Genomic DNA, 15,380 nt, shown 5'->3' on the forward strand with positions numbered 1-15,380 from the left:
TTAATAAAGGAGGTGTCTAGTGTATGCAGAGTCTAAGATTTGGAATTTAGAGAGTAAATTCTATGTCTAAGTCCACAAGGAAATGTGGGCCTTGGGAGTTAAGAGATGTTACAGGTTGGGTACTGAGTAGATAGTGAGATGGAATTTGGCATTCTGGGTATTTATTTGGGATTAACAACTGGGAAAGAGAGAGAAAAGAAGCACGATTGGAGAGGGAGAGCAAATCTATCATGTAGGCCCAATAAATTCTCATCAACCAACCCTTCAGGCAGCTCTAGTAAATATATATAGCCCACTAATATATATCATACTAAGCCTAGATGGCTAGTTCTTTATACCCCTACTAAAATCAGTCATGATATGGAAAGGATATGCTGATGTGCAAAGTTGTTCTCTGTGTCTAAGACAAACTCTGAAGTAGCTGACAGTGGGAGCATGTCTGCTTTCAGCACTTCCATAGCTGGACCAACAAGTCCTTCCCTTAAGTGAGATCTGGGCAGCACATCTCTCTGTCCACCCCAAAAGAGAAGTGAATTTTGGGAGGGAGTCAAATTAGACAAAGGTTAAGTTTTTGCTTAGTCCTAAAATCAAATTGTTTTAATAGTAATAATGATAATATCAGATTAGGATAATTTTTAAAAATCAGTAACTTGTCAAGAGAGAAGTAAAAAAGGCATATTACAGTGAAAGAGATTCCAGTCATTACTATTAACTTGAGGATTATGACTCAATTAGTGTGAAACATATACATACATACATACACACATGCACACACAATGTGATGTCGGGATATTTCATAACAGGATTGCATAGAATAGAAAACTAACTGTATGTTCTCCATACCCAGAAGGGACCAAATTCAAGACATCTGATTAATTTTATATCACAGAAGGAAGAGCTTGGGTTCAATTTTTGGAAAATCTTAACAGTTAATTCATAATCAAAAGAGAAAGTCCAATTAAAACCCACCTTTGGGACATATTTGGAGAATGACCCAATATGATAAAAAAAAAACAAAAAAAATGAAGACTGATTATAATAAAATAATAGCTACCATTTACTGTGTGTCAGGAACTGTGTGAAATTGTTTACATAAATTATTTTTTAAAAACTCACAACAACCTATGCGGTAGATATTATTAGCTCTACTTTTCACAGGAAGAAATAGGTCCAAGATCACATAGTAATCTCATCCAGAAAGTCTGACTCCTATTAACCACCATCCTATACTGCTATCACATCAAAGATTCATCTCTATGGACTCTAAAAAGTAAAATGACAGAACTCCACAAGGCCCTGAAAATTCTGCTACCTGCTCTCCACTCTCTACTTTGCTTAAGTAACAAGAAACAAGTTAAGGAACAAGAAAAGTACATTTCATCATGGCCTTTGCATATGCTATTTATATGCCCAGATTGTTCTTTTCCTTGCTCTTCACCTGTTTGATTTTTATGTCATTTCTTCATAAGACATCCCCAATATCCCAACTAGTTTGGATGTCCCTGTTACATGCTTTCATGTCTCCCTTAACTTCTTCAAGGCACATATAATTTTTTCAAGAGATACTCGCTTGTTTTCTTGTTCATTGTCTGTCTCCCTCCAGTAAAGTATGAATTTCATGAGAGCAAGGAGATCTACTTTATTCACTGTGCTTGCTGTTGTATTTAGTGCTTATCATATAAGATCCTTGCTTGCTTGCTATCACCAATGAACAGAAGCTACAGGGAGTCAAAGCTGAACTTCTAAACTTCTTTCCATTGATGTTCAAACAAAGGATGGGCAATTTCAATAAAAGAACATGATAGATTATTTAATTGCCACAAATTCTTCCCATCCATGTGTGCATGCCCTTTTGCATTGTGACTTTTCCATTCTTCCCATCAAGAGATAGAGTTTGTCTCTCCATTCTTCGAAGCTAGCTATGTGCCAGCTGCAATGGGACATCAGCAAACATGACATAAATAAAGGCTTGAAAACTGTATACACATTGAAACTTGTTCTCTCTTGAAACCTGATCCCACCACATGGAGCTTAGGCTAGCATCCTTGCTAATGAGAGACCACATGAGGAGAGATGGAGCCAAAAGCCTGTAGCAACCACCAGACATGTGACCAAGGTCTTATTGAGACTGTTGCCCTCTCTGCCAGGGTCAACCAGCTGGTGGTTCCCATAGTTGATCCTCCTCGCCATCCTGCATCACTGCCATGCCCAGAGGTCTGCTTTTTTGGGATGAGGCTCCCAATTTCAAGGCCAATACCACCATCAGCTGCATCAGTTTCCACAAGTGTCTGGGAGATTCATGGGGCATTCCCTTCTCCCACCCTTGGGACTTTACCCCAGTGTGCACCACAGAGCTTGGCAGAGCTGCAAAGTTGGCACCAGAATTTGCTAAGAGGAATGTTAAGATGGTGCCCTTTTGGTAGACAGCATTGAGGATCATCTTGCCTGGAGCAAAGATACCAGTGCATACAATGGTGATGAGCCCATAGAAATATTACCTTTTACCATCGTGGTTGATAGGAATCAGGACCTTGCCAACCTATTGGGAATGCTGAACCCAGCAGAGAAGGACAGGAAGGGCATAGCTGTGACAGCTCATGTGGTGTTTATTTTTGGTCCTGATAGAAAAAAATGAGGCTGGCTATCCTCTACCCAGCTGCCATTAGAAGGAACTTCGATGAGATTCTTAGAGTAGTTACCTCTTTCCAGCTGATGGCAGAAAAGAGGGTTGCTACCCCAATTGATTGGAAGGATGGAGACAGTGAGTGTCCTTCCAATGATCCTTGAAGAAGAAGCCAAAAAATGTTTCCCTGAAGGAGTCTTAACCAAAGAGGTCAAGAAATTCTTCTGCTACAGTGAGCCAAAGTTCACCACCTGCCAGTCATGTTTTCCTGCAGCAATCCCATAAAAACATCCTAGTGTGATCATAGCCAAGGTCTTTAGGTTGCTACGCTACTGGCTTATTAAATGAAAACAGCACTGGTTTTCTTGGGACCAAATTTCTTGGGACCCTTTACTCTGTGCCTTCACCAGAATTCTGTTCTGTTTCTATATTTCAGCACTTTGCTGGCTCTTTCTGAAATAAATTCTCTATTTGCAGCTGGAATCTTATTTTAAGATTTGTGATCAACAAGTTTAAGTGTCATTGATGGTTTAAAAAGTGTGTTTTTCTCCATCATAGAATGGCTCAGCTTTTCATCTGTTCTAATCAAATCCTCTCTTCTGTTAATTATTTTGGAGCGTAACAGAACTTGATATTCAACTTTCTCTGTAAATTGCCTAAGTATATAACCCAAGAACATACAGTAATCCAGATATTCTTCCACATCCCGCATTTTAACCACAGCTGGGGGGAAAATACTTTCCAATTCTGTATTTTTTCCAACTCAAATGGGAAGAGTGGGAGGAGGGATTTTTAAATATTTCGCTATAAGGAAAAAATTGCAATAAGTTTCTATCAAAAGGGCGAGCTACAGAAAAAAAAAGATGCACTACAAAATTGGAAGCTCCTATAACGTGTCATGTGTTCTTCCCACAGTATTTCTGTGCATAAGTCTGCTCTAAAATGTGATATATGTAAAAGAGAACACCTTGGGAAGAAAGGAAAGAATTACTTAAATGTTTTATTATAGAACTGCTCTTGGAGTGGGTGGCTATTTTCTGAATTTTCTTTTTTGGTATTAGCAAATAAAATCTTTTGCTAAAAAAAAGTTTACTGCCAGATGGTAGAGCTGCCAGATGACTACATTCACATGAGTGAAACCAGATGAAACCAGCAGAAGAATTGTCTATCTAAGTTTGGTCCAAATTTGTGAACCACATAATCATGAGCAAATAATATGTTTGTTGTTTTAAACCACTAAGATTTGGGAAGATTTGCTTTTTGGTGATAGTTAGCTGCTGTAGAAAGTAGTCCAAAAAGGGTAGAAGAGTTTACTAGATAACCTTAAATGGTACCTTCAATCTTATGAATCTATTATTATACTGAATGTCTTTTTTACATACTCAAATGTCTTGCTTGAAATGACTAACAAATCACTTTCTATTAGAAATTCACCATAGAGGCTAATCATCAATTTGTTTGGATTTACTGTACATGACACAATTAAAGAAGCATTTTATCTTAAAGCTCACATAATTTTAAATACATTCTCCAAATCCTTCCTCGCGAGAAAAATAACAATTTATGTTGAAATCGGTCTCATGGCCTGTTCTATGTCTCTATGAACAGACTGCAGGAGGTATAATTCATCCATAAAAGACAGCTGAAATATGCACTGCTTTGAATTGTTTTAATATTGTGCACAAGGGACTGAAGAAGAGATGAACTGCCATATGCTTCCTCATTCAGAGTATCAGATGGATAATAACAAAACAGAAAATACAAAATCATTTAGAGCCATTTTAGGACCATATGCTCAAGTTCACTGACAATAATCAACTGTAATATATTTCAGAAAATAGAAGTGGAGGGTTTAATTACACTCATTATAATTGGTTTTAAGATTCCAAATCATTTGAAAATTGTATGGATTTATAGAAAATGTCGTTTATATCAGATTTAACCAGACCTCTGATAAAGATGAATTCAACTACTCATCAGCATGTTTTTCTTCCTTCTGCCATAACTCATGTCTTTCCACCTTCAAAGGTCAAGTTCCCAGCTGACAGTTTTCAGGACATCCTCCCAGATTCACCAAACACATGCAAATTTCTCCTTCCCATTGCACCTAATCAATTCTGTACTAGTAAGTAGTGAATACTATTAGCTTTATAAAACTCACCATAAGATACTTTTAAGCAGCAGATAGCCCTGGTTCCACCTTTATTTTTCTTCCTCTGTCCTTCCATTTCACTTATCCCATTTTATTGTTGTATTTACATGTCTGTCTCCCTAACTAAATATTGAAGTATTTGAGGATGTGTGTTATTGGGTGAAAAGGTGGCATATAATTAAGTGCTTAAGAAATTACCTGTTGGATGTATGAATACATGAATGAATTTGAAATACTATGCTTAATTAGAGTATCAATTCATATTTAACAAAGACCCTGTGAAAAGCAATATACTGTAAATCCACTTATTCATTAGGATTCATAGAGTGCTTTATTTCTTTAATTTATTTCATATTTTTGACATTTTATGTACTGAAAAAAATTCAATGATCAAAAAAGTAGAATGGCAATATAGGAGATGGGAGCTCTGACTAAGGCTGAGTAAGGTGATTAGCAAATCCTCTTTCCAAAAAAGCAACTACAAAGACAACAAAATTGACAAAAATAAACATGCAAGTAGTATGGAAATCAACCAAAAGCCTACAATAATATGGAAATCATTCATTCCGGGAAAACTGATGAACTTTGGGTAAGAACTGTGGGCACCTCTGGTGCCCCCACCCCACCCCTATAAGCAAACTGTTGACAGTGAAAATGAAAATCCTGAAAGCAGCAAGGAAAAAAATATCCCATCATTATAGGGGAGCATCAACATGATTAATGCTGACTTCACAACTGATACTGAAGGATAAAAATAAATTAGTCAAAGTGCTGAAAGAAAGAAAAACTATCAACCAAGAATTCTATATCCATTCATGTTTTCCTTTAAAAAAATGAATGCAAAATAAAGCTCTTCCTAGTTTACCAAAAGACTGAGGATATCTGTTGCCACATACTGTGTACCCCAAACAGAACCCACCCAAAGAAACCTACCCCATTATATTTACTAATCAGATTGCCAAATGTCAAAGACAAAGAACAAATTTTGAAAGCAGCAGGAATAAATCCATCACATACAAGGGAAGTTTGATAAGAGTATGTATGTGGATTTCTCAGGAAAATCATGGAGGCTAAAGGCAGTGGGATGATATATTTAAGATACTGAAAGAGAAGTACTGCCAACCAAGAATTCTAAACCTGGAAAACTGTCCTTCAAAAATGAGGGGGAGTTTGAAATATTTTCAGACAAACAGTCACTGAGAGAGTTTGTGAATAAGAGATCTGCTCTACAAGAAATACTAAAGGGAGCACCACAGTCATATAGGAAAAGACAGAAGAGAGAGGTCTGGAAAAGTGTACAAAAATGAAGACTATCAGTAAGAATAAAAAGAGAAAAAAAAGATATGACAGATAAAACCCAAAAGAGAAAATTATAGAAGAAAGTACTTCCTTTACAGTAACATTAAATATTAATAGACTAAACTGCCCAATCAAAAGACACAGACTGGCAGAATGTATTAAAAAACAAGAACCATCTATATACTGTCTACAAGAGACTAACTTTAAAGCCAAGGACAAAAATAGGTAGAAAATGAAATGTTGGAAAAAGTTATTTCATGCAAACAACAAATAGAAAAAAGCAGGGGTAGCTATACTAATATTAGACAAATGTGACTTCAAATGTAAAGCAATTAAAAGAGACAAAGTAGGACACTATGTATTAATAAAATGAACAATTCATCAAGTAGACATAACAATAAAAAATATTTATGCACCAAGCCAGACTACAGCCAAATTCATGAGATATCCACTGACAACACTGCAAGGAGAAGTAGAAACCTCTACAGTAATAGTTGGAGGCTTCAATACACTGCTTTCCTGAATGGATAGAACATCTAGAAGATCAATAAGGAAACAGATTTTGAATAGTATGATAAAGGAACTAGGCTCAACAGACATTTACATAACATTATAACCACAACAGCAGGATACTCATTTTTCTCAAGAGCTAATGCATCAGTCTCCAGGATAGACCACATGTTGGGTCATAAAACTTTCAATAAATTTTTAAAAATTGAAATTATACAAAACACTTTTTCAGATCATAATGGAAAACAGTAATAGGTGGAAGGTGGGAAAACCCACAAATGCATAGGGTCTAAACAACCATACTCTTAAACAACCAATGGGTCAAAGAAGAAATTATAAGAGAAATCAGTAAATATTTGGAGACAAATTAAAATGAAAACATATCAGAACATAAGGGATGCAGAAAAGCAGTAGCAAGATGGAAAGTTATTGTCATAAAGGCCAATATTAAAAAAGAGGAAATAGCAAAAATCAAAGAATTAACTGATCATGTGGAGGAACTGGAGAAAGAACAGCAAACTAACCCCAAAGCAAACACAAGGAAAGGAATAACAAAAATTAAAGCAGCAATAAATGAAATTGAGACCATTAAGACAATAGAGAATATCAATGCCAGAAGCTGGTTCTTTGAGAAAATCAATAAAATTGATGGACCCCTATTTATGTTGATAAAGAGAGGATGCAAAAAAAGTCAGAAATGGAAGGGGATACATAACTACTGGGCCCACAGAAATAAAGGAGATCATGAGAGGATACTATGAGGAACTGTATGCTAATAAACTACAGAACATATATGAAATGGACAACTTCAAAGAAAAGCACGAATAAACGACAATTACTAAAGAAGAAATATATGACCTCACCAAACCAACCACAATTAAAGAGATTGACAATCATCAAGAAGCTCTGCAAAAAGAAAAGTCCAGGATCAGATGGTTTCACATGTGAATTCTACCAAGCATTCAATAAAAAAATTAGTACCAATCCTGTTCAAACTCTTAGAAAATTTTGAATAGGAGGTAATGCTATCTAACTCATTCAATGAAGCCAACATCACCCTAATACCAAGCCAGACAAAGATACTACAAGAAAAGAAAATTACAGACCAATCTCTTTAAAAAATATAGATGCAAAAATCCTCACCATAACACTCGCAAATTAAATTCAGCAGCACATTAAAAGAATTACACAGAATGTCGAAGTGGGATTAATTCGAGGTATGCAGGTGTGGTTCAACACAGAAAAATCAATTAATGGAATATACCACCTCAATAAATCAAAGCAGAAATTCCACACGTTCATCTCAATTCCTGCAGAAAAGGCATTTGATAAAATTCAGCATTCTTTCTTGATGAAAATACTTCTAAGGATAGGAATAGAAGGGAATTCCTCAATATGATAAAGGGAGTGTATGAAAAACCCATGGCTAACATCATATTCAATGGGGAAAGACTGAGTGGTTTCCCTCTAAAATTAGGAACAAGACAAGGAGGACCAATGTCACCATGGTTATTTAACAGTGTGCTGAAAGTTCTAGCTAGGGAAATTAGGCAAGAAGAAGAAACAAAATGCATCCAGATTGGAAAGGAAGAAGTAAAATCACTGTTTGCAGATGACATGATATAATATGTCAAAAATCAAAAAAATCTACAACAATGGTCTAAAGCTAATAAATGTGTATAGCAAAGTGGTATGGTAGAAGATCAACACCTAAAAATTATTAGTGCTTCTATACACAAGTAATGAGCAATCTGAAGAAGGAAATGCAGAAAATATCCATTTACAATAGCAACCAAAAGGATAAAAATATAGCAATAAATTTAAGCTAGGACATAAAAGACATATATACAGAAAAAAACAAAAGTTACTAAAGAAAGCAAGGAAGACCTAAATAAATGGAAGGACATATCATGTTCATGGATTGAAAACTAAATATAGTTGTCAAATCTACCCAAATTGATTTATAGATCTTTGCTGGTTTGATGCTGTTATTTACCCCAGAAAATCCAAGTTTGTTGGTCTTCATTCAATATTGCTGGATGGGATATTTTTTATTGTTCCCATGGAGATGTGATCCACCCAATCGTGAGAGGTAACTTTTGATTAGATGGCTTCCATGGAGATATGTCTCTACCCTTTCAAGGTGGGGTTGTTTACTGGAGCCCTTTAAGAGGAAACCAATTTGGAAAAAGCCTTAGAGCCACCAGAACCAACAGAGCCCACACAGCCAGAGACCTTTGGAGCAGAGGGAAAACAGCCCCGGGGAAGCCTTATGAAATGAGGAGAGAAAGGTAGCATATTTCACCATGTTTCATCATAGCTGAGAAAGAAACCCTGAACTTCATCAACTCTTTTTTGGAGTTAAGGTATCTTTCTCTCAGTGCCTTAATTTGGACATTTTCATGGACTTAGAACTGCAAACTTTCAACTTATTAAATTCCCCTGTTTAAAATTCATTCCAGTTTTGGTATATCACGTTCTGGAAATGTGCAAACTCATACAAGATGCAATGAAATACCAATCAGAATCATAACAGTTTACTTTGCAGAAACAGAAAAACTAATAACCAAATGTATTTGGAAGGGCAGGGTAGCCTGAATAGCTTAAAACATATTGAGACAGAGCAATGAAGTGTGATGTCTCACACTACCTGACATTAAAACATATTGCAAAACTACAGTGGTCAAAATAGCATTATATTGGCATAAAGATAGACATTCTGACCAATGGAATCAAATTGAGTGTTCACAAATAGACCCTCTTATCTACAGACAGTTGATCTTTGATAATCAGTCAAGTCAACTTAACTGGTACAGAGCAGCCTCTTGAAAAAGTGGTGTTTGGAAAACTGAATATCCATAGCCAAAAGCATTAAAGAGGATCCATGTTCTAGTTTGTCAAAGCTGCCAGAATGCAACACACCAGAGATGGATTGGCTTTTAATAAAAGGGCATTTATTTAGTTAAAAACATATAGTTCTTCAGAGGAAAGGCAACTAACTTTCATCTGAGTTTCTCTCTTACAGGGGAAGGCACAGGACAAACTCTGCTGGCCTTCTCTCCAGGCTTTTGGGTTCCACCAGATTTCCCTGGGGTGATTCCTTTCTGCATCTCCAAAGTTATGGACTGTGCTGCAAGTGCTGAGATGAGGTATGCTGAACTGCTTGGGCTGTGCTGCATTGAGCCCTCTCTTTAAAGCCTCCCATGAATTAAATTAAACATCACTCTTTGAGGAAGGCACTTCCATTAGAGACTGTGGATATAATCAGCTATAGATGATTTTCACAAGCTAATGATTCAAATCCACAGTAACAGAACTGGGTACCATCATTTGGCCAAGTTGACAGCTGAACCTAACTACCACAACCCATATCTCACAGCTTATACAAAATTAACTCAAAATGGGTTAAAGAAATAGACACTAGAGCTAAGACTATGAAACATTTAGAAGAATATATGAGGAGATATTTTATAGAACTTGTGATAGGGGGTGGTTTCCTAGACCTTACACACAAAGTGTAATCAATATAAAAAGGAATAGGTAATGGAAACCTCTCCAAATTAAACACTTTTGTGCATCAAAGCATTTTGTCAGCAAAGTAAAATTTAGTCTATGCAATGGGAGACAATATTTGGAAACCATATATCAGATAAGGGATTAATATCCAGAATACATAAAGAGATTCTACAACTCAACATCAAAAAGAATATCAATCCAATTTTAAAAATGGGCAAAACACAAGGACAGACACTTTTCCAATGAGGAAATAAAAGTGGCTCAAAAACATATGAAACAGTAGCTAACCTTACCGGATATTAGGGAAATGTACAGCAAAATCATAATGAGATGTCATCCCACACCTACCAGAATGCCCATTATCCAAAAAATGAAAAATTACAAGGGCTGGAAAGGATGTGGAGAAAGATTCACACTTATTTACTGTTGATGGGAGCACAGAAAGGTGCAACTGCTCTGAAAGGCAGTTTGGTGGTTCCTCAGCAAACTAAGTATGGAATTGCCATATGATCCAACAATTCTATTACTAGTTATATATTCAGAGGAACTGAAGGCAAGGACATGAACAGACATTTGCATATCAATGTTTATAGTAGCATATTCACAATTGCTAAGAGATGGAAACAGCCCAAATAACCATCAACAGATGAGTTCCTAAACAAACTGGTATATGTATACAATGGAATATTACACAGCTGTAAGACAGAATAAAGTCATAATGCATGTACCAATGTGGTTGAAACTTGAGGACATTATGCTGAGTGAAATTAGCCTGAACAAAAGGACAAATTCTGAATGGTCTCACTAATATGAGCTAACATTAATGCATGAACGTGGATAGTTAAAGTTTTGAGAACACAGGCTATCAGAAGTTAAAAAGAGGGTAGAGATTGGGGTTTTGGTGCTGAAGGAGTACAAAATGTTCAACAAAATTGATTGTAAAGATCCAGAAATGGATAACACAACATTATCTAATGGTAGCACAATATTATACATAAGCTGAATGAAGCTGAGTGTAAATATAGTTGAGGGATAGGGTTGGGGGCCTGTATGATACCAGAAGGAAAGAAACAGGATAAACACTGGGACGATGTAACTTAGTGAAACCTAGAGTGCACAATGATGGCGATTAAATGTACAAACACAAAAGAATGTTTCTGCATGAGGGAGAATAAATGAATGTCAACATTGCAAGATGTTGAAAAGGGGATGGTATATGGAAAAAATACAATCAATGCAAACTAGGGTCTATAGTTGACAATAATATTGTAATATGCTTCCACTGAATGTAGCAAAGCTAAATGTCAGTAAGTCAGGAATTTGGGGAGGGATATGGAATTCTTTGCAGAAGAAATGGAAAATTCCTCATATAGATTGTGGTAGTGAAGGCATGGTTATGGGATTATACCAGGAACCTTTGATCTTTTTTATTTTTTTATTTAGGCTGGATTGTATGGTGTGTGATTTAAACTGTTTAAAAATGACAGTAAGGTACAAGTGCTACAGAAAATGTGGAGAGAGAAAGTATCTATTCACTCTTGGTAGGGAAATAGAGTGATGCAGCCCCTCTGGAGGGCAGTGTAGTGGCTCTGCAGGAGGTTAGGATGGGGTTGCTGCGTGATCCTGCAACCTCATCGTTAGGTGTCTACTTGGAGGAACTGAGAGCCAAAGCATGAATAGATATTTACTCACTGTGTTTATGGCAGCAGTGTCCACAATTTGCAATGGTAGAGGTAGCTTAAGGTATATCAACTGAGCAATGAAAGGGTGAATTGTGATTGATATATATATATATATATATATATATTGGAATAGAGTGCAAGAAGCGGTGAAGTTGTTAGGCATGCAATTAGGTGAATGACCCTTGAGGACAGTATATTGAGCAAAATAAGCCAGAAACAAAAAGACAAATATCATAATGCCTCACTAATATGGAATAGCTATAATATGCAAGCTCTGAGAATTGAATTTGAGAGCACAGGTTATCAGAGGAAGGCCTATTGTGAAGGTTTTTAGATTGCAAACTCTTACAGCAGTCACATCTATTCCAGATTGGTAACTGTAATTTCTAAATTCTGAGATGCCTTATCCTTTATGTAAAACCTGTTCATTTTCTGGAATTTTGGGTACCTATGTGACTCCTACAGTTCTGCAGCTATGAAAATCAGCATTACCCCATACTGCAGCTGTTAAAAACACTGGAAATGTGATCAGACTTCAGTTAGAGATATGAATGAAGCTGATCTGGTTAGGAATAAAGTAAATCAGAATAAAGGGTCAAGTATGATATGGAATATATACTAAAACTTCAACTTCTGTGTAAGACCAAAGGAAATGTCCTCATACACATTGTGGTGGTGAAGTCAACAAATTTATTTTGTGCACGATTTACATTTTCAGTAGCACAGTATCGAATCTAACTTGTATGGTCAGCTTTTTTGAACACCATAACTACATGGAACCTTGAATATGGAGTAAGATCTTGTTGGTTTGTACAGGTTAGTGTGATACCCCAATAAATCCCAGAATAATCTGGGCAGAAGATAAAAACAGTATTGGTAGATACCCCTTGAGCAGCTGGGGAGAAATGTGTAACTATTAACTTCCCCTCCTGGGAAAGACCTGATATTCTCACAAACATTGGGGATTCTCAAGTTGACAGGCCTGACCCTTGCTCTTGGGTCTTTCCCTTATTAAACATATTCCTATAAAAGAGAAGCTAAGCCCACTTATGATTATGCCTAAGAGTCATGCCCAGAGAATCTCTTTTGTTGCTCAGATGTGGCCTTTCTCTCTAGGCCAACTCCACAGGTGAACTTGCTAACCTCCACCCTACATGGGACATGACTCCCAGGGGTTTAAATGTCCCTGGCAATGTGGTACATGACTTCCATGGTTGAGCCTGGCCCTGGCATCACAGGTTTGCAAAAGACTTCTTGATTGAAAAGGGGAAGGTAAATGAAGCAACATAAAGTTTTAGCAGCTGAGAAATTTCAAATAGAGACAAGAGGCCATTCTGGAGGTTATTCTTGTGCAGTAGACAGATATCCCTTTTCAATTTTAGTGTATTGGAGTGGCTAGAGGGAAACACTTGATACTGTTGAAATGTAATCTAATAGCCTTATTCTTGAAGATGATTGTATAACTCTATAGCTTTTAAGGCGTGTTGGTGTGATTGTGAAACCTTGCAACTGACACTCCTTTTTTTTCCAGTGTATGGAGAGATGACTAAGAAAATAAAGACAATAAATATATAAATATTAGGGGGGTATAGGGGTATGGAATGATTTGGGTATTCCTTTTAACTTTTATTTTTATTTTTTGGAGTAATGAAAATGTTCAAAAATCAACTGAGATGATGACTGCACATCTATAAGATGATACTGTGCACCACTGATTGTATACTTTGGATGACAATATGGTATGTGAATATATTATATATATATATACATATATATATCAATAACATTGTATTTAGGTAAACTGGCCAAGGATTTTAACAGACATTTCTCCTAAGAAGATATGCAAATTGATTGTAAGCACATGAAAAGATGTTCAATGACATTAGCAATTAGGGAAATACATATCAGAACCACAACGAGATATCACTTCAAATGCATTAGGAGGACTATGATTTTTTTTAACTTTTTTATTGTATAGTATAACATATATACAAAGTGAAAAAGAAAAAAGCAATAGTTTTCAAAGCACTCTTCAACAAGTAGTTACAGGACAGATCACAAACTGTCATGGGCTACCATATGATCCTCTCAGATTTTTTTCCTGCTAGCTGCTAGAAGGCTTAAATTTTTTTTTATCATCACAATTGACCTTTTTTCCTTCCTTTTTTGTGAAAAATAACATCTGTACAAAAAAGCAATACATTTCAAATCAGAGCACCACAATTAGTTGCAGAACATATTTCAGACTTTGACACAAGTTACAATTCCACAATTTTAGCCTTTTACTTCTAGCTATTCTAATATACTGGAGGCTAAAAGAGATATCAGTTTAATGATTCAGCATTCATATTCATTTGCTAAATCCTATCTTCACTGTATAACTCCACCATCACCTTTAATCTGTCCACCCCCCTCTTTAGGGGTGTTTGGGCTATGATCACTCTGAATTTTTTATATTGAAAGAGTCTGTCACTAACATGTAGGGAGATGGAACAATCTGATATCTGGAGAGGCTGGGCCCTCTAGATTTCAGGACTTATCTGGACCAGGGACCCATCTGGAGGTTGTAAGTTTCTAGAAAGTTACTCTAGTGCATGGAACCCTTGTGGAATCTTATACATTGCCCTAGATGTTCTTTGGGATTGGCTGGAATGGTCTTGGTTGGGGGTTTGCAGGTTATGATAGGCAGCAAGGTCTAACTGAAGCTTGCATAAGAGCAACCTCAAGAGTAGCTTCTCAACTCTATTTGAACTCTCTCTGCCACTGATACTTTATTAGTTATATTTCTTTTCCCACATTTGGTCAGGATGGAATTGTTGACCTCATGGTGCCAGGGCCAGATTCATCCCTGGGAGTTATCTCCCATGTAGCCAGGGAGACTTTCACCCCTGGATGTCATGTCTCATGTAGGGAGGAGGGCAATGATTTCACTTGTAGAGTTGGGCTTGTAGAGAGTGAGAGCACATCTCAGCAACAAAATGGGGCCTCCAGAAGTAACTCCTAGGCATGCCTATAGGTAGGCGAAGTTTCTCTGCTACCTACATAAGCTTCACAAGAGTAAGCATCAGAATCGAGGGCATGGCCTATTAATTTCAGTGTCGCTAAAGTTTGAGACAGTATCAGGGGATTCCCTGATGGTGAGGTTTAATACTTCCATATTCTTTCTCCTATCCCTCAAAGGACTTTGCCAATACTTTTTGATTACCTGCTTATTATACTCTAGGATATATCCAGGCATTATAATAATCTATACAGGATTAAAGGATCTTTTTCTTATTCTGTGCTCCCTATGTTTCAATTATTCAAATGAGGTATATGGATAAGTTAGATTATGCACTACAGAAAATTTCAGTTCCAGACCAAACAAAACTTTCTTCCTCTGGTCTCAAAGAGTATATGTGGTTTTAAAATATAGATACCGTCTTACTTACCCCTGTGTTCTGAATTACTTTAACCCCAACCTGATCAGCTTCATTCTCATCTCTAAATATCAGGTTATATGTATATATATAACAGCCCATTGAAATCCAGAAATAATCGTCTTCACTCCAGACTTAATGTGTTTTCTCTAAAAGCTTACAATCTAGGCACGTGATTT

The 15,380-nt window shown here is 36.5% G+C and overlaps 1 protein-coding gene and 1 pseudogene across 1 annotated transcript in view; one reads left to right on the plus strand and one right to left on the minus strand.

Annotated features, from left to right (window-relative positions):
- The window catches only part of IL1RAPL2 (interleukin 1 receptor accessory protein like 2), a 645,369-nt gene that overhangs the window by 293,325 nt on the left and 336,664 nt on the right, over positions 1–15,380 (minus strand). The window lies entirely within an intron of this gene.
- Positions 2,205–2,908, plus strand: LOC143670936 (peroxiredoxin-6 pseudogene; annotated as a pseudogene).

The sequence above is a fragment of the Tamandua tetradactyla genome, chromosome X (genome assembly GCF_023851605.1).
Source record: "Tamandua tetradactyla isolate mTamTet1 chromosome X, mTamTet1.pri, whole genome shotgun sequence".
NCBI classification, from domain to species: Eukaryota; Metazoa; Chordata; class Mammalia; order Pilosa; family Myrmecophagidae; genus Tamandua; species Tamandua tetradactyla.